The sequence below is a fragment of the Ascaphus truei genome, chromosome 3, assembly GCF_040206685.1.
Source record: "Ascaphus truei isolate aAscTru1 chromosome 3, aAscTru1.hap1, whole genome shotgun sequence".
NCBI lineage: Eukaryota > Metazoa > Chordata > Amphibia > Anura > Ascaphidae > Ascaphus > Ascaphus truei.
In genome coordinates, this window is record NC_134485.1 from 364,299,757 (window position 1) to 364,326,702 (window position 26,946).

Here is a 26,946-nt window from a genome sequence, read left to right on the forward strand (position 1 = left end):
TTGGTAAGGAATCAGCTTTATTCTTTCTTTATTTATTATATTTTGCTGTGGATCAGTGGGGGAGTATACTGTGAGTATACTGTGAGTTTTAAGAGGATTTTGGGTGCTTTTTCAGGTTTTAAAACCGTTTTTGTTTTTCACCCAGAGGCTGCAGTGATTCAACCCAGCAAAGCTACACTGTGGCTGGCTGGAAACTGTAGTCTCAGACCCTCTCTCCTCCCCTACCCCTGGCTGTTTATTTTACTTCTAGTTTCACTTTAATTTAAGCCTGATTTCCTTTTGTCATTTGCAATTTTTGGGAGCTCTGTCTTACTTTAAGACCTTCAATATTGTGGTGTGGTTTCTTGTAGGAGAGAGTTAATAAGGGGAGAAAAGAGAAGATTACAGCAGGTTTTAAAAAGCTGTTTTTCTTCCCCTCCCTGTGCAGAGATAGTTAATTGGTTCTTCAAGGGACAGTTTCCTCTCTGCATCTCTCTCCCTAAGCACTATTTCCTCCCCTTACTTAGAGGCTTATTTTATCATGCCTGGGAGGAATAGGACTAGTGCAGTAACGGGGGCCACACCTGGACATCGGACTCAAAAAACTGGGGCCCCTAGGATCAATAACCATAGCCCTAGGCCTGGTCCTTCCAGTGCCCTGGCCATGCCTCCCCCAGCGCCTGTTGTCAGTTTAACCCCTGCAGTCCCAGTTCCAACATGGGCGCAGGTGGCAGCTGCAGGTGTTGACCCCAGCAACAACAACACTGGGGCCACGCCCGGTGTGAGCAAGAAGCTTGGGGTGAGGTGCCCAATGTCACCTTGCCTTAACATGGAGATCTATGTGAGGGCTGTGGCAGACGTTGTGGGTCCCTCTGCTGTGGTGGCAGCCAGCAAGATGTATGGGAGGGGCATTTTCTTCCTCCGTACGCTGGCTGCCACCCACACCTTGGTGCAGAAAGGCATCAATGTAGGGGGGACCTACAACCCCATAGCACCCATGGAGGGGTTAGGCACAAAAATCATCCTGTCCAATGTGCCCCCCTTCATCCCAGACAGCCTCATGCGCCCACGCCTGCAAGCCCTGGGAGATATTAAATCTCCCATAACAAAAATTCCGCTGGGCTGCAGGGATAGAGCGCTAAGGCACGTGCTCTCATTTAGGCGGCAGGTACAAGTGCTGCTGCCGGGGAGCACAGAATCTGTGGAGGGTTCTTTTGGGGTGCCCTACGAGGGCATTCAATACACCGTGTACTATGGCACGGAGGGGGTAAGGTGCTATTTGTGCAAGGAGCTGGGGCATACTCGTAGGAGTTGCCCCAAAGGGAACAGAGGACCTATCCCAACTCCTACACCTGTTCCTCCCTCTGCCAAGACACCCGGTGCCGCTGTGCCCACCACAGCGGGGCCCTCGAGGGCCCAGGTCCCTCCAGGGACCGCAGGAGATGTCACTGTCCCATCCCGAACTGTGACGTCTGTACCTCTCCCCAAAGAACAGAGGGAGAAGGAAAAACCCTCGAGGGCCCAGGTCCCCTCTGGGACCACAGGAGATGTCGCTGTCCCATCTCGAACAGTGAATTCTGCGCCCACCACAGCGGGGCCCTCGGGGGCCCAGGCCCCCCTTGGGACCGCAGGAGATGTTGCTGTCCCATCTCGAACAGTGACCTGCGCCCACCACAGAGGGGTCCTCGGGGGCCCAGGTCCCCCATGGGACTGCAGGAGATGCTCGCTGCCCCATCTTGAGCAGTGACATCTGCACCTCTCCCCGGGGAGCGGAGGGAGTGGGTCGCCCTGGAGCATCCACCCTCTGTTGTCGCTGTCCCCCCCAGGAGGAGACACCCTGTGCTGCTGCGCCCACTGGGGCGGGGCCCTCGGGGGCCCAGGTCCCCCCTGGGACTGCAGGAGATGTCGCTGCCCCATCTCGGGCGGGGACGTCCGCACCTCTCCCCGGGGAGCGGAGAGAGGGTGAGGGGGTCGCCCTGGAGCGGCCACCCTCTGTTGTCACTGTCCCCCCCCCCCCGGGAAGAGACACCCTGTACCACTGCGCCCACTGCGGCGGAGCCCTCAGGTGCCCAGGTCCCTCCTGGAACCGCAGGAGATGTTGCTGCCCCATCTCGGGCAAGGACGTCTGCACTTCTCCCCAGGAAAAAGAGGGAGAAGAAAAGAGTCACCCTGAAGAAGTCACCCTCTGTTGTCGCTGTCTCCCCCCAGGAGCACCCTACCCCCAATGTAAGCACCGTACAGGGTGCGGGGAAGAAGTGGGAGGCTCCTGCTGAGGAGGTAGCGGTACCCTTTTTTGGGGAATCAATCCCCAGGAAGAGGAAAGAAAAATCTAAGAACAAGAGGGTGATTGAGGAGGGCGAGGAGGGTGAACCGTATTACGTTCACCCTCAGAAGTCTCCGAAGCGGAATGCAACTTCAATTCCGCACAGGGTGGCCCTGTCCGGCCCACAGGTTAGGATTAGCCAGTGTAAGCCGGACCCCATAAATATGCAGTCCCCCCCCTCGAAGATCTGGAGGGAATGCAGGAAGAGGTACCCGGCGTCCCTGGGGTGGAAGATCTAAGTGCTCAACAACATGAGGCTTTGCTCCTAGAAATGGACATTGGGGAGCCTTCCAACACCCCTCCCAGTTGGAGAACATCCCCCGGGGACTTGTGTTTCGGTGAATCTGCCACGCCGGACGCAGTTGTCTTCGGGGACTCGAAGGTCGGCCAGGATCCCCCTCCGGCTGTGCCGCCTTCGGGTGGCAAACCTGAGGCTGAGCCCCGGTTTGTGTCACCGGAAGAAGGGGATGGGCTAGGGCTGACCCCCGTGGTTGGGGGTTTGGAGGATGGAGCGTAGGAGGCGGGTGTGGGTGAGGGTGTTTTAGCGAGCACTTCTTTTTGCATCTGGGAGATGCCAGATGTGAGCTCTCCTGGCGAGGAGTTTTGGTCGGGCACTTTGTTGGAGGCGACTGCTGGGCTGGACCCTCCCTATGAGGTACTTGCTGAAAAGTGCCCTCCCGCGATTAATGCGAACGCCCGTGGCATCCCGTTTGTTCGCATGGTGGTAGAGGAGACCAGGAGGGCACTACCTCTGCCATACCGCCACCAGCTACCCCTGAACATTCCACCCGGGGTTGGATGTGGAGGATATAGTGGACCCATTCGTGGAAACACCGAGGAGGGGACCCACTTTAAGGCTGAGAAAGGCCACCGCAGAGAGGGGCGGGGGTCTTCAGTTTTTCAATCAAGAGGAGCTCGGGGAATTGGGGCTCAGTGAGGAGTCCTCTGGCACCGCGGAGGCGGTGGACTCTTTGACCCCCATTATCCCTGCCCAGGAGCTAGATGGTTTCCTGGAGGATACCCTCTGCAAACACGGAACCACGAAGGTGCAGTTGGCCCTTGGAAGGTTGAAGGATGCCTCGGTCATTCTCCACTCTCTCTTAGTATACATCAGGGCTAACCACAAGGCCAAAATCTCTGGGCCTATCCATCTTCGTGTCCTGAAATTTCATAAATTGATGCGAGACCACATAAAGGCTTCTCGGGGTGTAGCTCCCTGAGCGCCTGTGGAAAGCAAAACAACTGATTAAGAGCAAATTAATGGCTTTGAGCATCGGTACACTTAACGTGAATGGCTGTAAGGACGGGTTTCGCAGGTTCCAGGTACTCTCCTTTTTACAGAAGGAAAGTATTTTGTGAGTTTCCTGCAGGAAACCCATACCACTCCAGAGGCTGAAGCCAGCTGGCATTTGGAGTGGCGAGGCAGTGTCGTCTTCAGCCACCTCAATTCATCATCTAGTGGGGTGGTGACCCTGTTCTCTGAGTCCTTTCAACCAGAGCTGCTGCTTGCCAAAGCTGTTGTTCCAGGTCGCCTGTTGCATCTCAGGGTCTGGCACGAGGACTACACGTTTAATTTCCTGAACGTGTATGCTCCTGCCTGAGAAGGCAGTTCTTCGTCAGAATGTCTGAATACCTGGAGACAGTCGACGCGGACGAATACGTGGTGCTCGGGGGTGATTTTAACTGTACCCTCGAGGCTCGGAAAGACCGGAATGGTCCGGAGCCACACCTGTGTTCTGCGTCGGCCTTGCGGGAGGTCATCACCCGCTACTCCTTGGTAGACGTCTGGCGAGAACAACATCCTGAGGCATCCACTGAGTTCACCCATGTTAGGGTGTTTAGGGGTGAATGGATGTCCTGGTCCCGGATCGACAGGCTGTATATTTCCAGCCACAGCCTGTTAAGAGCCCAGTCCAGTGACATTAGGCTGGCACCGTTTTCGGACCACAATTGTGCGTCCGTGACGGTGACGCTGCTACCTGCGGCACCCTCGGCCGCATATTGGCACTTCAACAATACGTTGTTCGAGGACAAGGGGTTTGCGACGTCGGTCCGAGACTTTTGGATGGCCTGGAGAGGTTGCAGGTCAGACTTTGCCACGTTAGAGCAGTGGTGGGACGTGGGCAAGGTTCATCTGCGCCTCGTGTGTCAGGAGTACACCAAAGGTGCCAGCAGGTGGCGCGATGCTGAGATCGAGGCCCTCAGGGAGGAGGTGCTCGATCTCGAGAAGCGGCTGTCTGTGGTAGGAGACCAATACCTGCAGAGTATGTACGTGGAGAGGAAGTGCGCTCTCCGGGACTTGGAAGATCGGAGAGCTCGGGGGGCGTATGTGCGATCCCGCATCCACTTCCTTCGGGAGATAGATCGCGGGTCGGCCTCTTCTACGTGCTGGAGAAAAAGAGGGGAAACCGTAGACATATCACCTGCTTGTTGGCAGAGGACGGTACCCCTCTGACTGACCCGGAGAGCATCCGGGACAGAACCCGGAGATTCTATGTAAATCTTTTCTCTCCGGAGTCCATCCAGCCAGATAAATGCAGGGTCTTATGGGAGGGGCTTCCCACGGTCGGTGAGGATGGATGGGAGCGGCTTGAGTTACCATTGACTCTTGCCGAGCTCTCTGAAGCCCTCAATCTCATGTCCCGCGGAAAAACGCCAGGGCTAGACGGGCTGATTGTGGAGTTCTTCTGGTTTTTCTGGGAGATGCTGGGACCTGATTTCACCGAGGTCCTTTGCCGAAGCCCTGGAGACCAGTGAGATGCCCCTTTTGTGTCGGCGGGCAATACTGTCTCTGCTGCCGAAGAAGGGAGATCTCCGCCAGATCTCTAACTGGCGACCGGTCTCAGTGCTCAGCACGGACTATAAGATCGTAGCCAAAGCGCTTTCACTGAGGCTCAAGTCCGTGCTGGCAGAGGTGATTCACCCCGACCAGTCCTATACTGTCCCGGGCAGGAGTATTCATGACAACATCTTTCTGGTCCGGGACCTGATGCACTACGCACAGAGGACTGGTCTATCACTCGCCTTCCTGTCCCTATATCAAGAGAAGGCGTTTGACAGAGTGGATCACCGTTACCTTATGCAGACCCTGCAGGCGTTTGGCTTCGGCCCACAATTTGTGGGCTTTCTCCAGATGCTGTACGCCTCTGCAGAGTGTCTGGTGAAGATCAACTGGTCCCTGACGGCACCTTTTGTGTTTGTTTGGGGAGTACGTCAAGGGTGCCCCCTGTCTGGGCAACTGTATGCGCTGGCCATTGAGCCCTTCCTCTGGCTACTGAGGAGGAGGCTCACCGGGCTGGTGCTGCGGGAGCCCGACATGCGGGTAGTCCTGTCGGCTTATGCCGATGACGTGCTCCTCGTGGCCCAGGACCTAGATGATCTAGAGCGGGCACAAGCGTGCCAAGAGGTCTACACCGCGGCCTCTTCTGCTCGGATCAACTGGTCCAAGTGCTCTGGCATTTTGGTGGGTCCCTTACAGGTGAACTCCTTGCCCCCCGCGTTTCGGAATGTCTCGTGGGAGAGCGATGATCTCAAGTATCTGGGAGTCTACCTGTCTGCTGTGGAGGACCCGGCCCCAGAAAACTTCAGTGATCTTGAAGAACGGGTCATTGCTCGTCTGGGGTCATGGGTGTATCTGTCGCGAATGCTTTCCCTTAGGGGAAGAACCCTGGTGATTAATCAGCTGGTGGCCAGTCAGTTATGGCACCGGCTGATAGCCATGGGTCCAACCCCGAATTTATCAACAAGATCCAGAGGAGGTTGATGGATTTCCTCTGGATGGGGAAGCATTGGGTCTCTGCGGGAGTTGCGTGTCTCCCTTTGGAGGAGGATGGACAGGGAGTGGTGTGTGTCCGCTCCCAGTTACACACTTTCCGCCTCCAATACCTGCAGAGATACCTATTCGCTGATCCGTCTCCGCAGTGGTGCCAGCTGGCGACCAGTTTCTTTCGCCAGCTGCGCAATATGAGGTATGACCGGCAACTGTTTATCATCAGGCCCGAGGGTTTAGGTAGAGACCTCTCGGTGCTGCCGGCATACTACCGGGACTTACTTAAGGCCTGGAAACTGGTCTCTGTGACCAAGAAGGAACAGGCGGTGGGGGTTGATTTCCTCGCCGAGCCCCTGCTGTATAATCCGGCAGTGGGTGCTCGGATGTTGGATTCACCCTCTATTTGCCGCAGGCTAATCCTGGCGCAGGTGACCAGAGTCGGGGATCTCCTGGACTTTGGGCGGCGAGACTGGGTTAGGGCAGAGGTGCTCGCGCCCCGTATGGGTCTGCGTGCTGCCCGCGTCCCTCATCGTTTGATCCGGGAGATTAAAGATGCCATCCACCCCGACTCACGCACCTTCATTGAGGGGGTATTGCAGACCGGAGAGCCTTGTCAACCTATCAACTTCAGCTCTCCGGATCTTTGCGTGGAACCAAAGCCACGGCAACCCCCTCGGGCTCCTCTCTCCCCAACCTCAGCAGGTTGGGGATATGTCCCCGGCATGTTTCCGCGGCATGCCGAGGAAAGTCCTGTATTCTCTAGTGCTCCATATAGTGCACTACCTCGCCCTTGTCACCCGCCCAGATACTATCTTGAGGCGGGTATTTCCTGCGAACGAGGGCGAGAGACCCCGGTGGAGGGAACTCTATTCATCCTTGGTTCCCCGTCCCGCCGGGGATTTGAGTTGGAGGGTCCTCCACGGTGCACTGAGCACAGGAGAGTATTTGGCACATTTCACGGACTCCCCCGCCGCCTGTCCCTTTTGTGGCGAGCGGGAGTCCGTATATCACATTTATTCGAGTTGCGCCAGACTGCAGCCCCTCTTTTCCTTCTTGAGGAGCCTTCTCCTGCAGTTCTGGCTACACTTCTCCCCTCATCTTTTTATTTTTGGGCGCCCAGTGTCCCGGAACGATAAGCCTAGGGATCTCCTGGTCAACCTGCTCCTGCATTGGCTAAGGTAGCATTTGTAAAACAAGGAGGCAGTGTTTGGAGGGGGGGGTCCCAACAAACATCGTGGTCATGTTCCGGGCGCTGGTGCACTCCCGTATTCGGGCAAAGTACTCGTACGCCGAGTCTACTGGGACGGTTTCATAGTTTGCCTCCCAGTGGGCGTTAGCCGGGGTGCTCTGCTCGGTATCCCCCATCAAGGGTTCTTTAGAGTTAACCCTTCTGCTTTAAGTGCACTTCAACAGTGCACTTGTTGGTCTTCTTTTGAATATTTGTTTGACTGGTTTTTCTTTGTTCTACGTGGCAACAAGTAGAATTGCTGTTCAACTGAATTGGCCGGCTTTGGCGGCCAATCAGTTTTAAACCAGATCAAAATAGACCCACTTCTCTCTGTTCCTCCCCTCTCTGTCATTGGTGCACCTTCCTTTATAATCCCTGTCTGTCCACTTCTTCCTCGCTCTGCATAGTTCCTGTTTCCCTGTGTGCTGACCTATGCTGTGCTCCCTCTGTGTCCCTGCTGTATCCTGCTCCTGTGTTTCACCTTTGGATTTCCCTGGCTTTGACCCTGCTTGTTCTGGACTACTCTGCTCTCTGTACCTCTTTGAATCTTGCTACACTCTCGACCACGCTGCTCTCTGGAACCCTTGGACATGGCTTTGTACCCCGACGACTCTACCCTCTGGAACCCTTGGACCTGGCTTTGTACCCCGACGACTCTACCCTCTGGAACCCTTGGACATTGGCACACGGACACGACTATCCCTACGCATACTACTAAGGACGTTGCAAGTATCACTAACTACTCTTTCTACAGGCCCAGCAACGCTATACCACACTCCGGGCTTGCTCCCACTGCTGTGGGTGTGTGATGTAATACCTTTCCCACCTTAGTACTGGGTCTTGCTAGGTCTGCGGGCATACAGACGTGACATTATGCAGAGCCCAACAAACGCAGACCCCCCTGAGGTGGGTACCGGTATCGCCATAGAAATTTCCTTAGAAGCCTTGCAATTTGTTAGCTCACAATTATCTACTGTCTCCCAGCAATTGGCCAAGTTCTCCCCTCAGGAGACCCCCATGGCTCGCACTACACCAGTGACTACCACCTACGCCAATCCTGGGCCCCGGATTCCTTCTCCGAATTGTTACGATGGGAACCCCCTTACCTGCCGCGCTTTCTTAAACCAATGTGAGGTGCAGTTTGAGATGTCCCCCTCTCTGTTTCTCACTGGCCGTGCTAAAGTAGCATATGTCTACGCCTTGTTAACCGGAGACGCTCTCGCCTGGGCTTCCCCCCTGTGGGAGTACAAAAGTGAAGTAACACAAGATTACTCTCTCTTGAGACGCAAGTTTCAACTAGTCTTTGATACCCCTGCACGGCATGAGACAGCCGCCTTCTCTCTTTTTCACATTTCTCAGGCCTGACGATCCGCTGCCAAATACGTCATTGAGTTCCGCACGCTGGCCGCTGAAGTCCAATGGAATGACGAGGCACTCGCTGCCGCATACTGGCATGGACTCACGGATACGTTGAAAGATGACCTAGCGACTCATGCCCGGCCTTCCTCTCTGGAGGAGTTCATTACCCTGAGTGTACGCATGGATCAGCGTACTCAGGAGCGGCGGCATGAAAGAAATTGTTCTCGCTCTCCTTCTTCTGTTATTTCTCAAAGGTCGTCTACAACTCCGCTCCTGGCACTGGAGTCTCCGGAACCAATGCAGGTCGGCAGTCAGCAACTTCGGGCCACGGAAAGAGCGCAGCGTCGCCTGAATCGACTTTGCTTCTATTGTGCCTCTCCGGAACATCGTCTCCAGAATTGTCCTCCGAAGCCGGGAAACGGGCACACCCAGTAAAGATAGAGGGGCTTCTACTGGGTACTGTCTCTCCTTGCCCCCCTCCTCCTGAAACTCTCCCAAAGAAGTTGATGCTTCCTGCTACGTTGGAGGGTCCGAACCTTTTTCTGAAGGTTGAAGCTTTCATCGACTCAGGTTCGGGTGGTAACTTCTTGGACCAGAAGTTCGCATCAGAGAACCAAATTCCCATGGTCAGAAGGAAGACCCCCATTGGCCTCAAGGCCATCGACGGCCGACCACTCCAGCCAGCATTTATCATTTGGGAATCTATTCCTCTCACATTGACCCTGGCTGATGGCCATAAGGAGGTAATCATCTTCGATATTTTTCAATCTCTTTCTGTGCAAATTATTTTAGGATTGCCTTGGCTTCAACTGCACAATCCGCATATTGACTGAACCGGTGTTTTGCCTCTCCAATGGCCTTCGTCCACAGATACCGCTCCCCTGAAGTCTGCTGTTGCGGTGCTGGCCGGTCTGGATTCCGTTTATTCCAATCTATTAACCCCTCCTACCGTGTATCATGAATACCTGGATGTGTTCAACAAGGTACAAGCAGAGATTCTTCCTCCACATCGTCCGTACGATTGTCCTATTGATCTCATGTGCAAAACAGAAAGTGAATCCCTGCGCTTCTCCCTTTGGGATAGCAATCAATGGGGAATATAAATATATGTATGGTGTAAATACCTATAAGAAAAAAGGAGACTTTTGGTATACATCCTTTGATCAAATAATGCCAAGCCTGCTAACCACGTCAAGGTAAGTCTCATTAGCAGGTCCCTACGCTAAATGCATACTAGTGTTATGTGAAATAAGCCCAGAAGGGGTTAAAATATCAAAGCATATGCTTATATAACCTAGTGCAATTAAAAACTGGTATATACCAGTACAGATACTCACATGTAAGTGAAGTGAAATAAGGGGACCTTGCTAGGAGATTATATACCTAGAAGAGGAGGGGCTGGCCTGCCACAAACTGCTCAAGATAATTACTAGGAAACAAAGACACCCTCAGGGCAGCACTCGTTGTCTGTGATAATGAGATGATGATAAATTTAAAATTAAAATGCTTTAATTGTATTGGTTAAAATAAGTGTCAAAATCGTTGAAATAAATAAACAACTGACAGTGGTAAAACAACACACATAGACAAAAAATATACAATAATTTAACTGAAATCTAGGGGGAAAGGTAGAGATCCTACTTATCTGCTAATTAGCAGTGATAAGCAATCAATGACTGAATAGTCAACCCCCTGGTTCAGCAATAACAAGGTTAAAAAGCCTTGATTGTGTTTCACAAATTCACAGCTATGGCTTTTGAGAAAGTAGGAGACTGCGTCTATACCCACTTGATGTATAATAGAGGTATACAACGATTCGACATCAAGACTGATCAGTAGTGTGTCTTTGTCAAGGACTATGTCATTTAGTCGGTTAAGGGCGTCCTTGGTGTCTCTAAGGAACGATGGTAAACTGTAAACAAACGGTCGTAGTATTTGGTCGATGTATTTACTACTTTGTTCCGTAAGGTTAGATATACCGGACACAATGGGTCTCCCGGGGGGGGGGGGCAAGGTTGTGTGCACTGTTCATTAACACTTGTATCACCATTTTACCCACTTAGAGTTAGGCTATCTCAACCCTTAAGTGGGGACCTTTCACGACCAGAGCTATTTCTACAATTTAGCCCACTGTAGCTGTATTATCACTAGTGAGCTCTCACTCTATTGCTTTATATTTTGCATAGCCTTTTGGCATATATCTGTGCATGACCAGTCCACCGTTACCTGTATCTATGTTACAGGCTTTTTAACCTTGTTATTGCTGAACCAGGGGGTTGACTATTCAGTCATTGATTGCGTATCACTGCTAATTAGCAGATAGGTAGGATCCTTTCTCTCTAGATTTCAGTTAAAGTATTGTATATTTTTTGTCTGTTATGTGTGTTGTTTTACCACTGTCAGTTGTTTATTTATTTCAACGATTTTGACACTTATTTTAACCAATACAATTAAAGCCTTTTAATTTAAAATTTATCATCATCTCATTATCACTTACAACGAGTGCTGCCCTGAGGGTGTCTTTGTTTCCTAGTAATTATCCTGTTCTCACCCCTTATTGCACCGTTGTTTATTTCATTTCATCATAGGCTGATGCGAGGGTCCCCTATCCCTTTCCCCTTCCCCAATTATTGTACAAACTGCTCAATAAGCAGTTGCAGGTGATTGGCTTAATATATTCAATTACACCATAGTAGTGTTGCCCTCTAGGAGCGTGCTGCTAAGGATTAAAATCGGCCCAACAAATAATGTAAAACAAATATATAATCACTGCGCTTCTCCATGTAAAGAGCATGCAGCTAGTGAAGGAAATGGCCATACAAATGTGCAAAACAGAAAGTGAATCCCTGCACTTCTCCCTTTGGGATAGCAATCAATGGGGAATATAAATATATGTATGGTGTAAATTAAACGGACTTTTTGGTGGCCTAAAATGAATCAAGACATTCTTGACTTTACCACCGCCTGTCCTGCATGTGCCCAGAGTAAGACAATCCATCACAAACCTTCTGGACTTCTCTTACCTCTTCCCATTCCGGAACAACCCTGGAAACATATTTCAATGGATTTCATTGTTGAGCTGCCCATTTCCAAAGGGATGAACACCATTCTGGTCGTAGTTGACAGGTTCTCAAAACAGGCACACTTTATTCCCCTCAAGGGTCTTCCTAACTCTGCCACCTTGGCCGATGTCTTTGCCAAAGAAATTTTCAGGTTACATGGCGTTCCCATTTCTATAGTCTCTGACTGTGGATCACAGTTTTCTCAAAGTCTCGGAATCTCTCTTTTGTTTTCTTCAGGATATCATCCTCAAACCAATGGTCAAACAGAGAGGATGAATCAAACCCTTGAACAATATTTAAGATGTTTCAAATCGGACTCACAAGATAACTGGGTGGATCTTCTGCCATGGGCCGAATTCGCCATAAATTCTCTAAGAAACGAGTCTACTCAGGAGTCCCCATTCTTTATCAACTTCGGTTTCCATCCCAGTAGCCTTCCTCTCTCGCCCTCTCCTTCGGGCGTTCCTGCGGCCGATTCTCATGTTGTCAACCTTCAAGAATCTTGGAAAAAGATCCTCAAGACCTTACAATCGGCAGTGGCCAAACAAAAGACCAAAGCAGACCGTCATCGTCAACCTGGGCCTTCTTTCAAACCTGGCGACCAAGTGTGGTTATCCTCCAAAAATATCAGGCTGAAAACACCATCACCGAAATTATCTCCTAGATTCCTAGGCCCATTCAAAATTTTGGAAAGGATCAATCCTGTGGCCTACCGCCTTGAACTGCCTCCGACCATGAAGATTCCCTCAGTCTTTCACGCCTCCCTTCTCAAACCCTTCATACCCAGTCCTCACTTTCCTGTTCCCTCTCGGAAACCCAATCCTGTCTCCACTCTTGGTCAACAAGAATATGAGATCCAATCTATTATTGATTCTCGCTGGTCTAAGAATACTCTGCAATTCCTGGTTCACTGGAAAGGTTACGGTCCGGAAGAACGTTCTTGGGTTCCATCACGCCATATTCACGCCCTAAGACTTCTTCTTCATTTTAACCTGAAGTTTCCCCTCAAGCCCTGGTTGGATCACTCAGAGATCGATCCTCAAGGGGGGGATACTGTGACGATACAGGGGATTCCTTCCCCTTCCTTGTCTTCCCCTGTCTCATCTCCAGTTAAACCTTCTACCCTGTCCTACTCCTGTCCCGTTCTTTCTACCTCTCTCCCACTTCCTCAGCGCATGCCCCGCAGACCTCACGCACCCGCGCGGTCCCCGAGCTCCTGCGAAAGCGCTCCCCGCTCCCAATAACCCGCTACGCACACTAACAATGCCTTGCCATCCCTGGTGGTCCTGTCCGCTCCTCTGCCTCCCTCCAGCACGGTTCCCGCAGCGCGGCGCTCCGAGCGCCTGGTGATGCGGCCTGTGCACGCTCCCCCTCCGCTCTTGCAGGGCGCGCGCACACGCTCCTCCTCCGGGCTCTGTCCGCCCTCTACGTCCTGCTCCCGGTCCCTGAGGGCCATCTCGCTCTCACAGCCTGTACGCGCGCACCCTCAACTTACAGAGGGCGCGCGCACACGCTCATTTTCTCTACCCGGCCACGATCCTGACTCCTCCTCCCAATCCCTACTGGTTACTCCCCTGACTGCCCCTTCTGTCTCCTCCTCTCTTCTCCCTGACCTATCTCTATCTTCTCCCACTTCTCTCTCTGCTCCTCCCCTCTCTGTCATTGGTGCACCTTCCTTTATAATCCCTGTCTGTCCACTTCTTCCTCGCTCTGCATAGTTCCTGTTTCCCTGTGTGCTGACCTATGCTGTGCTCCCTCTGTGTCCCTGCTGTATCCTGCTCCTGTGTTTCACCTTTGGATTTCTCTGGCTTTGACCCTGCTTGTTCTGGACTACTCTGCTCTCTGTACCCCTTTGAACTTTGCTACGCTCTCGACCACGCTGCTCTCTGGAACCCTTGGACCTGGCTTTGTACCCCAACGACTCTACCCTCTGGAACCCTTGGACATTGGCACACGGACACGACTATCCCTACGCATACTACTAAGAACATTGCAAGTATCACTAACTACTCTTTCTACATGCCCAGCAATGCTATACTACACTCTGGGCTTGCTCCCACTGCTGTGAGTGTGTGGTGTAATACCTTTCCCACCTCAGTACTGGGGTCTTGCCAGGTCTGCGGGCATACACTGGCGACACACTTTATCGCAGTGCGGCCAGATCCGCAAGCCGGGAGATTTCCCGGCTTGCTAGTGGCCGCCCCTCGGCGTGCCGCGCGTCATAGACGCGCGGTCACGCGTCTTCGGGAGCCTGCGCCCCCTGCACGCGCGTCCAGGGCTCCCCGAGGGAGCCCTGGTGTCCCGCGATCGCGGGACAGCGGCAGGGGGTTCCGGGGGACCCGGCGGACCCGGCAGCGGTAGGGAGAGCGCCCCGATCGGAGGGCGCTCTTCCGCTGCTTCGGCGCGCGCCCGTCACACTCGGGCGCGCGCCAGGCTACTGCTGCGGCACAGAACGGGCAAATGCTCGAATAAACTGTGCCGCAGCAGTACAGGCGTGACAGAGAAATTTGTTAAGAATGTCCCAGAAAATTTAATTGACAAATTGACACTGGCCAAATAGCATGACCAGGTATTCATAATGGCCGTCATGGGTGTTAAACGCAGTCTTCCACTCGTCCCCCTCGCGTATCCTTACCAAATTGTAAGCGCCCCTTAAGTCCAATTTAGAAAAAATGGTTGCTCCTTGAAGGCGGTCGAAGAGCTCCAAAATCAAAGACAGCGGGTAGCGGTTTTTGCGCGTGATCTTATTCAAGCCCCGGTAATCGATGCATGGGCAAAGAGACACATCCTTCTTTTTTACAAAAAAGAAGCCCGCTCCGACTGAGGAAGAAGATTTTCTGATGAAACCTCTCTCCAAATTCTCCATAATGTAGCTGTTCATGGCTTTAGTCTCTGGAAGAGAAAGTGGATAAGTTCGCCCCCTAGGAAGGGCTGCCCCGGGCAGCAGGTCGATAGGACAGTCAAAAGGTCGGTGCAGGGGTAGGACCTCGGATCGTGCCTTGTCGAAAACATTACGGAATTCCAAGTATACTACAGGCAAGGAGTTGACCTCCTCTGGCATGGTACGCAAACCTCCTACCTTCTGGGGCAGCGTGGTACAGGTTTTGGCACATAGAGCACCCCACTGGATAGGTTCCCGGTTGGTCCAGTCGAGGTGAGGATTATGGAGTTGGAGCCAAGGAAGGCCCAGGATCAGCTCGACAGAAGGAGTGTGAATGACGTCGAGGGTAATGGTCTCCGTATGAACCCAAACGAACTGTAGTTGAAGAGGCACCATCTGCAGCGCGATGAAGGCCGGTTGTAGTGGTCGACCATCAATGGCCTCCAGGCCCACTGGAATCCTCTTGCAGGTATGTGGAATATTGTTCCGTTCTGCAAAGGCTTGATCAATGAAATTGCCTGCGGAACCGGAGTCCACAAATGCCAGTGCTTGAGTATGAAACCCCTCTCCAGACAGCGTCACTGGCAGCAGGATCCTGGTGGGAAGGACATCCTTGATGATGGGGGAGCGAGGCAGTGTTCCCAACGAGACTCCCCGGGATCTCATTGGGATTTGGCGTTTCCCGGCTTGTGGGGACACTGGAGCACCAAGTGACCAGAATTGCCACAGTACATACAGAGACCTGCACTGCGCCGGTGTTGTTTTTCGGCAGAGGACAACTTATTCCCTCCCAATTGCATTGTTCCGGGACGTCAAAAGACGGAGGTGCTGGGGACACGAACAACGGGACGGGAGACCTTGAAACCCATTAACGATGACAACCATGTTCAGTCCTCCGCTCCTGCAGACGCTGGTCTACCCGAATGCATAGGGCGATCAAATCCTCTAGGTCAGTAGGATGTTCCCGCACCGCAAGCTCATTGTTGCAGGGTACATGCAACTACACACGTGGGTTTCTTAACAAGGCTTTTTTATTTAGCCTTAAAAGATATACAGCACACAAAACAAAAATAGCTTTTCATCAGCAACATAAAAAATAGCTTTTCATCAGCAACAAACGAAAATGGCTTTTTCTTCCGCAAACCAAACAAAACAGTTTCTCTTTAGCAGACAGTCTATAAATCAGGCAGTTACCCTTTTCCTATGCAGGGGACAGTGTAGTAGATATGGGAGAGAAAGAACCCAATGTCGCACTCAGGTTCACACTCTGGGGATAAGTGAATGAATTAAAAACATAATCTTTATTATAACAACATGTATAAAATATTGATCGAACGGCGTACTGAAGGTGAGTTGATCCTAAATGAAGATAGCCATATTGGCTCTGGATCAAAATTGATAGTGTGTGCCAGATAGTTTTAATAAACCACTGGTAATGAGTCAACACAGTGTTCCTGATGCGGACCTGTGTGGTGGGTGATTACTCCAGGTGTGTTCAGGTAAGTACTGAGACTGCAGGTCACAAGGATATAGTATTTTCTAGTACTTAGTGGTAGGTGTGACCCAACTGATAGACATATAAAGCAAATACACTATGTATATCAGTAGTGGTAATATTCAATCAGCTATGCTCCTCTTTAGAGATCTGTATGCCCCTATCAGTGTCAGAATGACCTGAGGTAACCCTCTGGGTGCTGTACTCCAGGGGTGTGTGGACCTATATTAACCTGCGTGGCTAAAGTCAGAGGTAAGTATCCTGACTAAGGTCGTGAAGGAGGTCAGTATCCCAATCGGGGAGACGCTGATACTAGGGGGCAGGCTGGTATCTCACACATAAAACAGAGGGCTGGGTATTGGTAAAAGCTGAAGGATAGAACCTCACAGATGCTAAGCAGCACACCAAACACGGCAAGGCAGCTGTAGTGTTGCTGCAGGTACTTATATATCGGAGCACTATCCCTATAAACACCTTAAGGTGGCTAAGAGTGACCGTCGGGGCACTTATGTCCTGTATAAAACTGCACTCGCAGACTACCGCATCAACTCGCGGTCTCAGAGAATCATGCGGAGGCAGTACTGATCATTCATATCATTATTTCACTGCGGCCGCAGCAGGGGTTCCCCTACTATCCCTATGCAGGGGACAGACAGTTCACAATTCAACTACCTTGCTACTCAGACCTTGTTACAGGAATCTCTTTAGCAGCTTACTCCTCTCTCCTCAACAGACAGGCTCCATGTGTCTTCAGCCTGGGTTTTAACACACCGTGATTAGGCAGCTGGGATCCAACTAATTGTCCTGAGGTTCCCAGCTGAAGTTAACCTAGTCAGTGCTGCACTGCAGACTAGACATAGGTTTTCCAGGCATATAACTGGTGGCTTTTATTTACCCTGTCACACTTATCCTTTTGGGGCTCCGACAGGCCCTGCCAAAACGCAGAAGATAGTGCTTCATTGTTCCACCCCAACTCGGCTGCAATGGTGCAGAACTCCACATCGTACCGGGCAATGGCACAATCTGCCTGGGTTATGTGGAAGAGAGAGGAAGCTGCCGTTAACTGCTGTCCAGGTGTGTCAAAGACCCTTCAGAACTCACGGGCGAAGAGGTCGATGTCCTGGGTGATGGGAGACTGTTGTTCCCAAATGGGGAGGCCCAGGCCAGCGCCTCGTCGGAGAGAAGAGCCACGATATAGGCTACCTTAGAGCTTGTACTAGAAAATATGGGAGTGAACCCAAAACAACTGATGTTGCCAAAGTCAAGTATAATAGGGTATGGGAGAAAAAAACTCAATCCACTAAAAGTATGTAGCAATTCACCATTAGGACACAATGAAATCTTCAAAATATAAGGATTAGACTCACCCAGGGCGGGGGGCCCGTTTTGCCGATAGTGACCGGGTGCAGGAAATGAAGTGTCCAGGGACACCTCACTCTTGAACCTCCTGAGGCCACTAGCTGCTGCCCTTACCCTGCCCGGTGTCTTAGGTATCCTGTGTGTGGTTGCGGTGAGCTGTTCCACACTGCTGAAGGATTTCCTCTGGCGTGGCTTTCCCCGTGATGCGGATGGCTGCGGCGTCTTCCTTCCAAGGTAAACGCCGACACGATGTCCACGTAGGGGAACCGCTGTCTGCTCACCCGTACACGCCGTTTCCTACCGAGAGGAGGAGCGATGTTGCCTCTCAGCCGATGATGCGCTCCGGCGCGTCCACACGTGTGGAGGGGGGATGACGTCAGTCCTTCAGACTTGGGAGTCCGTGGTGAATGCCTGCGTGCGCCAGCCAAAGCAGATAAGTAGAAAAAAGGGGTGAAGGCGGTCACAGCAATAGAAGTCCAGCCCAGGAGCAAGTGAAGTTAAAATCAGCTTTAATATTACATGCTGTACATCACAGAAGGGGCACTCTGACGCGTTTCGTCCCTCTCCAGGACTTTATCAATATTAAAGCTGATTTTAACTTCACTTGCTCCTGTCCTGGACTTCTATTGCTGTGACCGCCTTCACCCCTTTTTTCTACCTTAGAGCTTGAGGAGACAAAACGAGAGGGTGAGAGTTGGAATTGAATAAAACATTGATTAAGGAAGCCCCTACATCCTTTGGGGTCCCCAGTGTAGCGGTTGGGGGTCGGAACACGGGGTTCCATAGCAGATGGAGATGTAAAGTCAGTTGCGGAGGACGTTGAGGCTGTTGGTGAAGGTTCCAGACTGGAAGCTCAGGCTTGAACGGTAAGGGAATGAAGGCTCTGCTGAAGCAAATCCATCCGCCTATCATTTTGACTCTAGCCTGGCGAAGAGATTAGTGTGGGAAGTTAAAGTACGCTCCACCTCAGCGGGGTCCATGTTTGTTGGGCTGAGCATAATGTCAGGTCGAGCTCACCACAAACGAGGCGGGACCGCGGTGATGAGGTGGGAAAGGATATAACGCCACCCAAAGTCACGGGTTCACGTCTTGAGAGTAGAATAGTCTGGGTGTCCGAGTCGGGGCAGGAGAGGTACGGACGGTAGTGGGTGCTGTTAGCCAAGTCCGGGGTTAGAAAGAAAGACGTAATCGTTTTACCGTTTGCCGAGTTGGGGGTGCCAGAGGTGCGGAGAGTCGTATTGCCATATGCCAAGTTCGGGGTGCCAGAGGTACAGAGAGTCGAAGAGGAAGCCGGTTCGGTACACGAGGAAGACTGCAAAACAAGACAAGACAGGACTAGGGAGGCAGAGAGTAATGAGAACAACTGGTTCTATGCTCAGCCGTCGAGTTAGTGACACCGCAGTGTATATATAGGTGAGGGGGTCCAATGGCAGGGTAGCAAGGTGGGGGTGTGTGGAAAGGCCAGGCTGCGACAGGGATAGGTCCAGAAGGGCTCCCGGGGGAGGAGCTATAGAGCTCAGTAGTAAGGCTGCATTTGATTGCAGCAACAGTTTGGGGTCTTGTGCCTTTAAGAGCCTCCATGTGGCCGCGCTTGCAGGCGTGTGACCGGGCATGCCCGCAGGGCCGGCACCAGAAGAGGGACACCGGCGTGCGCGCGCGCCCACGTGGAGCTGTGATCGGCGTCCTGGAGGGAGGCTGCCTGCGTGCCGCGGGAGGACCCGGCGGAGCTGCAGGTGAGTGGGGAGCACGCCGAGCCCTCGGCGTGACTCCACGGTTGTCACAGGCTGTAATCAAAAGTCTCATTTATCTTTTAGATTTTTACACCATACTGTATATATTTATTCCCCATTTATTGCTCTCCCAAAGGGAGAAGCGCAGGGATTCACTTTCTGCTTTTCAACGTTTCTGAATGTCTCTCTGCTATATCATCCTGGATGGCCCTCGGCCGACTTAAACTTAACATGGCAAAATCAGAGCTCCTCATACTTCCTCCCAAACCTGCTAACTCTTTCCACATTACTGTTGGAAGTACCATCATTCACCCAGTAGCCCAAACACGCTGCCTAGGGGTCACACTCGACTTCTCTCTCACATTCTCCCCTCATATTCAAAACGTATCTAAAACCTGTTGCTTTTTCCTCTGCAATATTATAAAGATACGCCCTTTCCTCTGTTACTCGACTGCTAAAACGTTGACTCATTCTCTCCCGTTTCGATTACTGTAACCTTTTGCTGTCTGGCCTTCCTGGCTCTCACCTGTCTCCCCTACAATCTTTCCTTAACGCTCTGCCAGAATCACTCTACTCTTTCCTAAATCTGTCTCAGCATCTCCCCTGCTGTAATCACTGTCCTGGCTTCCAATCAAATCCCGCATCTCACACTCAATTTTCCTCCTCACTTTTAAAGCTTTAGACTCTTCTGCTCCTCCTTACATCTCTGCCCTAATTTCTCGCTATGCACCATCCCGACTCTTGTGTTCTGCACGAGGATGTCTTCTCTCTACCCCCTTTGTATCTAAAGCCCTCTCCCACCTTAAACCATTCTCACTGACTGCCCCACACCTCTGGAATGCCCTTCCCCTCAGTACCCGACTAGCACCCTCTCTATCCACCTTTAAGACCCACCTTTAGATCCACTTGCTTAAAGAAGCATATGAGTAGCACGGTGGCTAATACTATACATGATACATAAAGCTTGGCCCCCTGCAGACGCACTTACCAGAATGCCCTCCTATTGTCTCTGTACTTTCTCCCTACCAATTAGATTGTAAGATCTTCGGACCAGGGACTCTTCTGCCACAATGTTACTTTTATGACTGAAGCACTTATTCCCGTGAACTGTTATTTGTAGTTATTTGTTATTTATATGACTGTCATGTGTATTACTACTGTGAAGTGCTATGTACATTAATGGCGCTATATGAAGACATACATGAGATTCCACCCTCTGGAATACTTTGTGCACTGCAATCCAGCAGCCAATAGAATCACATCAGTTTTGTGGGGGTTACATACTTAATTGAAATCAAGTATGTGTCCATCAGATGGCACAGTTAATATTTTTGTCCATGCCCGTGGTGAGCCTATTGAGCGGCACAAAAACTTAACATGTGTTTTTATACGGTACTTTAACTGATTTCAGTGGTGGATAATTGTTCAGGTTTAAAATAAATGATTTTTCTCTACTGTACTTTTTAAACATAAGAAACTTCATTTTTTTTCAGAGACACTTGGAGACAAGCAGACACCCAGACAGTGGGAAAGATAGCTTTGTATAAGATACTATTTCTTTAAGGCCATTCAACACCTCCCTTGCTTTGTTTATACTGTATTTGGTTTACTAAAAGCAACAATTTAATGCCCCCTTGCTATAAATGTATAATTATTTCTAAGATAACAGGCACAGGATGCCCCACAGAGCCCGTCGGGACCCCATGGAGCATCCCCACATTTCTACACTAGCTGTGCCCACAGGAATATTGGGACATGATGGACCACATGTGGACAGTTGTTTTTCCTATAAGGGTAAGTGTGAATACGGTACAATTGCATGTTGTGTTTATTTACAAATTATGTGTACAATATACTCTAGTGTTTAATCTCTCTGTGTGTTTTGTAGAGTGATGCTGGCAGAGCTAACACGCTCCTCCTGCTCAAGCTGGAGTGACGATGAGGAGGAGCATGGACGGCCTCCTTTACACCAGATGGGTGGGGACCATGACCTCCCATGGTGGTTGGAAGAGGGGGGGCAGCAACTATGATGGTCTGGATGGGGACTGGAGGATTTTGTTCACTGATCCCATGAGTATCGCTGTCTGTGTGTAGTACTAAGTGTTGTTTGTAGTACTGTCAGTGTATCAGGTGTAGAGAGTTGACTGTGTTACTGCTTCATACAATAGATAAAAAGAAAACGGAAAGCGTAAAAAACTCATAGTGAAGTCTGTATTTTAATAGACACCAATAAAGGATTAAAAACACTCACAGACATCCATGGGTATACAGCCCACAATTGTGTATAGGATCACTGTGGGAGAAGCAGCGCTGCCGTCAGCATTTGCGGTGCTCCGACGGGTATCCTGGAGCTTCCTCAGTCCTTCTCTCAGTGATACACAACCCCTGACGAAGAGGATCAAGTTTCTTTGAAACGCATAGGAGACTATTTCTGATAGGCCTACTACCTGTGGGGTGAATTGAGGCTGTCCGGAGTAAGTGGCAGTGGTGTGTGGGAGCCGATCGGAGCAATCAGAAGTACGCCCTATTCTATTGTTGACATCAGTACGACAAGATGGCACGACTGCATCGCACAACCACGTGATGCAGAAGTGTACCGGCTGAAAGCACTGATGTAGCAGAACCGAGGAAGCTCGAGAAGACCCGTTGGAGCACTGCAAATGCTGATGGCAGCCCTGCGTATCCCACAGTGATCATATATACAATTGTGTGCTGGATACCCAAGGATGTCTGTAAGTGTTTTTAATCCTTTATTCGTGTCTATTAAAATACAGACTTCGCTATGAGTTTTGCCCTCTTTTCCTGTTCTTATTATCTTTAGTGGCCCCCCCTTTCAGCCAATGTTGTCTAACCCTACCCTCCACCACTCACCCACCCAATGTATTGTGCTTCAGAGCACAGAGACACGGACGTAGTTTAATACAAACGAAATTAAGGATTAAATTAAAGGTTGTTGAAAACAAATGGCCCCATCCATCTCCCACGTGAAACCTAATAATGCATGCCCTCATGACCACTATGGGTTACAAGAGGTTAATTCATTATTTTTAATTGGGAAGGCAGATATCAGGTACTGTATATATTGCATTGCAAAATATACCAAGACTATTTCCTTAGCATATGGCTAACACGAGCCAGCCTTACTGCTAGCTAGCAGCGGGGTGTCTTATCTAACGCTGCATAAGCCATATGCAAATAAGGGCCCTAATAGATGTTGTTTTTGCATATATTCAGCTTTGTGGATCTCCATTAAAGTCAATTAAGTTAACTATTTTGGTAATGTGATGTTGGTTGCCCGGATTTAACTGAGCGTTGAGGGTCTACCCCTAAAAGAGAACAAGATAAATGAATTAATTGATAAACACGTTTATATATATTCAATTTAGTGGACTAAGATTCCTCTATTAATATGTAACAAACTCTTATAAATAATCCTACAAATCTTTATACGGTATATAAATGTTTACTATCAAAATGGGTTTAAAAAAATCTGTTGAAGGCATACTGTATAAATATATATATATATATATATATATATATATATATATATATATATATATGGGAAAAAACAAAAGAAAAAGCGTATATATATATATATATATATATATATATATATATATAGGGGCCTATGCAGAGAGCAGCGCTATTTCAAAACTCGCCATTTTTTGGAGAAAATCGCGCAGAAAACAGCAGAAAATGGCGAGTTACGAAAAACGCGCCAATTTTTTTTTTCTATTTCTAAAACTCGCCTCGCGGCTGGCGAGAACCTCCATCTCGCCAGTTTTAAAAATATCCGTATGCAGAGAGGCGCGAACGGCATCTAGCGGCTGTTCGCGCCAATAAAATGGCGCGATTGTCTCCTTTTTGCCTCGCCAGAAAAAGTTGGCAAGAAGCTGCCGCTCGCGGCCATAGCAAAGGGAAAAAAAAGGCGCGAATTTTTTTTAACACATTTCTACAGCGCGCATCTCGCCAATTTAAACTCGCCCCCAACCCCGCTTTAAAATAAAATATATAAATAAAATACATTTAATAAATTCCTAGTCAGAACAACATTCGTTTTTGACATAAATGTATTTATTGTATTACATTATACTACAATTAGTCCTAGTTACGTGTGTGCGTGTGTAAATGTTGGATCTAGAAATAAAAGCCAGGTGTGAATGACTAATTTCCTGAACCCCTTAACCAGTGTCTGGACATCCCCGCGTCACAATATCTAAAGCAGCAATCCCACCTGGGATCTTACCTGATCCGCAGTCCCTCAATGTCCAGGTACCCTCATTCACCCAATGTTATACATTGGAGGGGAGGTGTTCCTTACCTGTCTTCTGTGTTAGGGTGGGGTCCGATGTCTTCCGTGTGAAGCTTGAGTCAGATCTGGAAGAAAGCAGTATAGGTTATTTCGGTGTAGTATAGGGCAGTTAGATATATAGGGTAAATAAGAGATCCAGAGTGTGAGAGAGTGTGGGGGGGGGGGGAGAGGGAGAGAGGGAGAGAGGGAGAGAGGGAGAGAGGGAGAGAGGGAGAGAGGGAGAGAGGGAGAGAGGGAGAGAGGGAGAGAGGGAGAGAGGGAGAGAGGGAGAGAGGGAGAGAGGGAGAGAGGGAGAGGGAGAGGGAGAGAGGGAGAGAGAGAGAGAGAGAGAGAGAGAGAGAGAGAGAGAGAGAGAGAGAGAGAGAGAGAGAGAGAGAGAGGGGGGAGACACAGAGGGGAGAAGCAGTGGGTGACACATACAGAGGGTGGGTGATACACAGAGAGAGAGAGGGTGGGTGACTGGCTGGGTGACTGACTGGCTGGGTGGGTGACTGGGTGGGTGGGTGACTGACTGGGTGGGTGGTTGACTAACTGGGTGGGTGACTGACTGGCTGACTGGGTGGGTGACTGACTGACTGGGTGGGTGGGTGACTGACTGACTGGGTGGGTGACTGACTGACTGACTGGGTGGGTGACTGACTGACTGGGTGGGTGGGTGACTGACTGACCGGGTGGGTGGGTGACTGACTGACTGGGTGGGTGACTGACTGACTGGGTAGGTGACTGACTGGGTGGGTGGGTGACTGACTGGGTGGGTGGGTGACTGACTGGGTGACTGACTGACAGACTGGGTGACTGACTGACTGACTATGACTGACTGACTGGGTGGGTGACTGACTGGGTGGGTGACTGACTGACTGACTGGATGGGTGACTGACTAGGTGGGTGACTGACTGACTGGGTGGGTGACTGACTGACTGGGTGGGTGACTGACTGACTGACTGACTGAGTGGGTGACTGACTGACTGACTGACTGGGTGGGTGACTGACTGACTGGGGGAGTGACTGACTGGGGGGGTGACTGACTGGGGGGTGACTGACAGGGGGGGTGACTGACGGGGGGGACTGACCGACGGGGGGGTGACTGACTGACGGGGGGGTGACTGACTGACGGGGGGGTGACTGACTGACGGGGGGGTGACTGACTAACGGGAGGGTGACTGACTGATGGGGGGTGGTGACTGACTGACGGGGGGTGACTGACTGACGGGGGAGGGTGACTGACTGACGGGGGGTGACTGACTGATGGGGGGTGACTGACTGACGGGGGGTGACTGACTAACTGGGGGGTGACTGACTGACGGGGGGTGACTGACTGACAGGGGGGTGACTGACTGATGGGGGGGGACTGACTGACGGGGGTGACTGACTGGGGGGGTGACTGACTGGGGGGGTGACTGACTGGGGGGACTGACAGAGGGGGGGGGGGGTGACTGACTGGGGGGGTGACTGATTGTGGGGGTACCTCTGGTGTCACACACATACTCCCATACACACATACGCATTCTCCCACACACACACACCCATTCTCCCATATATACACGCACAAACACACACAGGGGGGGGGGGGAGGAAAGGCCGTGACCAGCACCAACACCACGCTCCTTCCCCACCCACCCGCACCCATCTCCTGCTCGTGGGGGGGGGGATTCCGGGTGGGAGTCACGTGGCGAGGTGTCCCCAAGCGGGTGCCCCACGGGACAGTCAGCCCCGCCGTGGCCGCCACTGCCCTGCTCCCCTCGTCAGCATGTCCCACAGTGCGTAGCCAAACAGGTTTGCAGGCTGCTTCTTCCCCCCACCCCGCGGCGGCATGAAGCTCGTGGGGGGGGGCAGGCCGACATCCCCCCCCCCCTCCCCACCTCATGCGGCAGCTGCGCCGTCATGAAGATAGCTTGCGGGTATATTTTAAGCTTTGGGGAGGCGGCAGGGTGGGTGGGAGGCATGTGGTTAGGGCCCCCCCGCATACGCCAACCGGGCTGCAGCAGTGGGGACCTCCCGTCCCAGGCAGCGATCGGTGGATCGAGGGACAGGAGAAGGGGAGGGGAAGGGTACAGGAGGAGGGGAAGGGGACAGGAGGAGGGGAAGGGGACAGGAGAGCTAACGCGGAGGCGCAGAGGGCAGGAGCAGAGGGCCGCGGTGGGGAGTAGCGAGCCATGTGGGGACCAGAGGGATCGCAGGTTGTCTTGCAGGAGGCAGGGAAGGAGCAGAGGGGCCGCAGCATGGAGAGATTGGAGAGTACTTACCCTCCAACAGATCTTCTGGCAGAGAAAGAATGGCCGCTCGTTGGGGGCGGGCTCATATAGAGCCTGGCCGCGCGCCCACAAAGCCTGGGAGCGCGCGCCAATCAGCTGTCAAGTAGGGGGATTTTTTTTTTCAGCGCGAGCAGGGAAAATTTTAGCACGAGCAGGGAAATTTAAAAAAACAAACACGTGTGCTGCTTGGGCCAATATTTACTCGCCCGGGAGGTTAAATCTACCCGCCCCGGGCGTGTAAATGTATATGATTGTCGAACACTGTATATATATATATATATATATAAATGTACAACAATATGTATAACTGTATAAATACATGTTAGCTAAATTTGTATACAATTATGTATCATAAATGTGTATGTGGACATTTGCCCAAATTGTATACTGTACAGTACGTAATAACATACACATATAAACATTGATAAAAAATAAAATGACATAGAATGACTGAACCAACTCATATCAGCGTTTTAGATCTCTCCTTTCTTTTCTAAATGGTAATTCGCCCGTGAATAAAGTGCATCTGACAATAAATGAGACTGTCCATGTCTATATTTAAACCTATTGGTTGGAAGGTTTTTAGCCTATATATCTAAAAGGTCAAACACTTAGAAAGTGCTTTAGCTCTGTCACTTTTGCTCTCTGGTTTAATATGGTCAATTCCCAAGTAGTTTAAACCTGAAGGTTCACAGTTGTGGGATTCTTTATAATGTAGCGGGACACTGTGTGAGAGTAAACCATTCTCAATATATCATACTGTACATGCTCGAGTATCCTCACTCTTAAAGGTCTTCTGTTCCATTTACATTTGTTTGCTTATTACTTATTTTGACACACAGTTGTCAGTCACACTTCTCATATTCATATTAAGTTGCACCTTTTTCATTGTCTCTGTCTTGTTAGTACTGTTATATGCATTTTATATATTACAGCTCCTGAAGGAACTTGATTGTAAATTGGAAATATATTTTGAGGCTCACATCTACACTCTATATCATGAGGCCAGTACATACTGTATGTATAGTATTTTCTGCTGCTATAAAACTTGTAAACACCTTAAGCTGAAGTTAAGTGGAATTGTATTGCCTTTCATCTCTGCCTTATCTCTGTTTCCTTACCTAGTTGGTGCTCAAGTAGGAAAGGGAGTAAGTAAATACAGTATATAATCATTAGCATGGCGTAAACAAGGTAAGA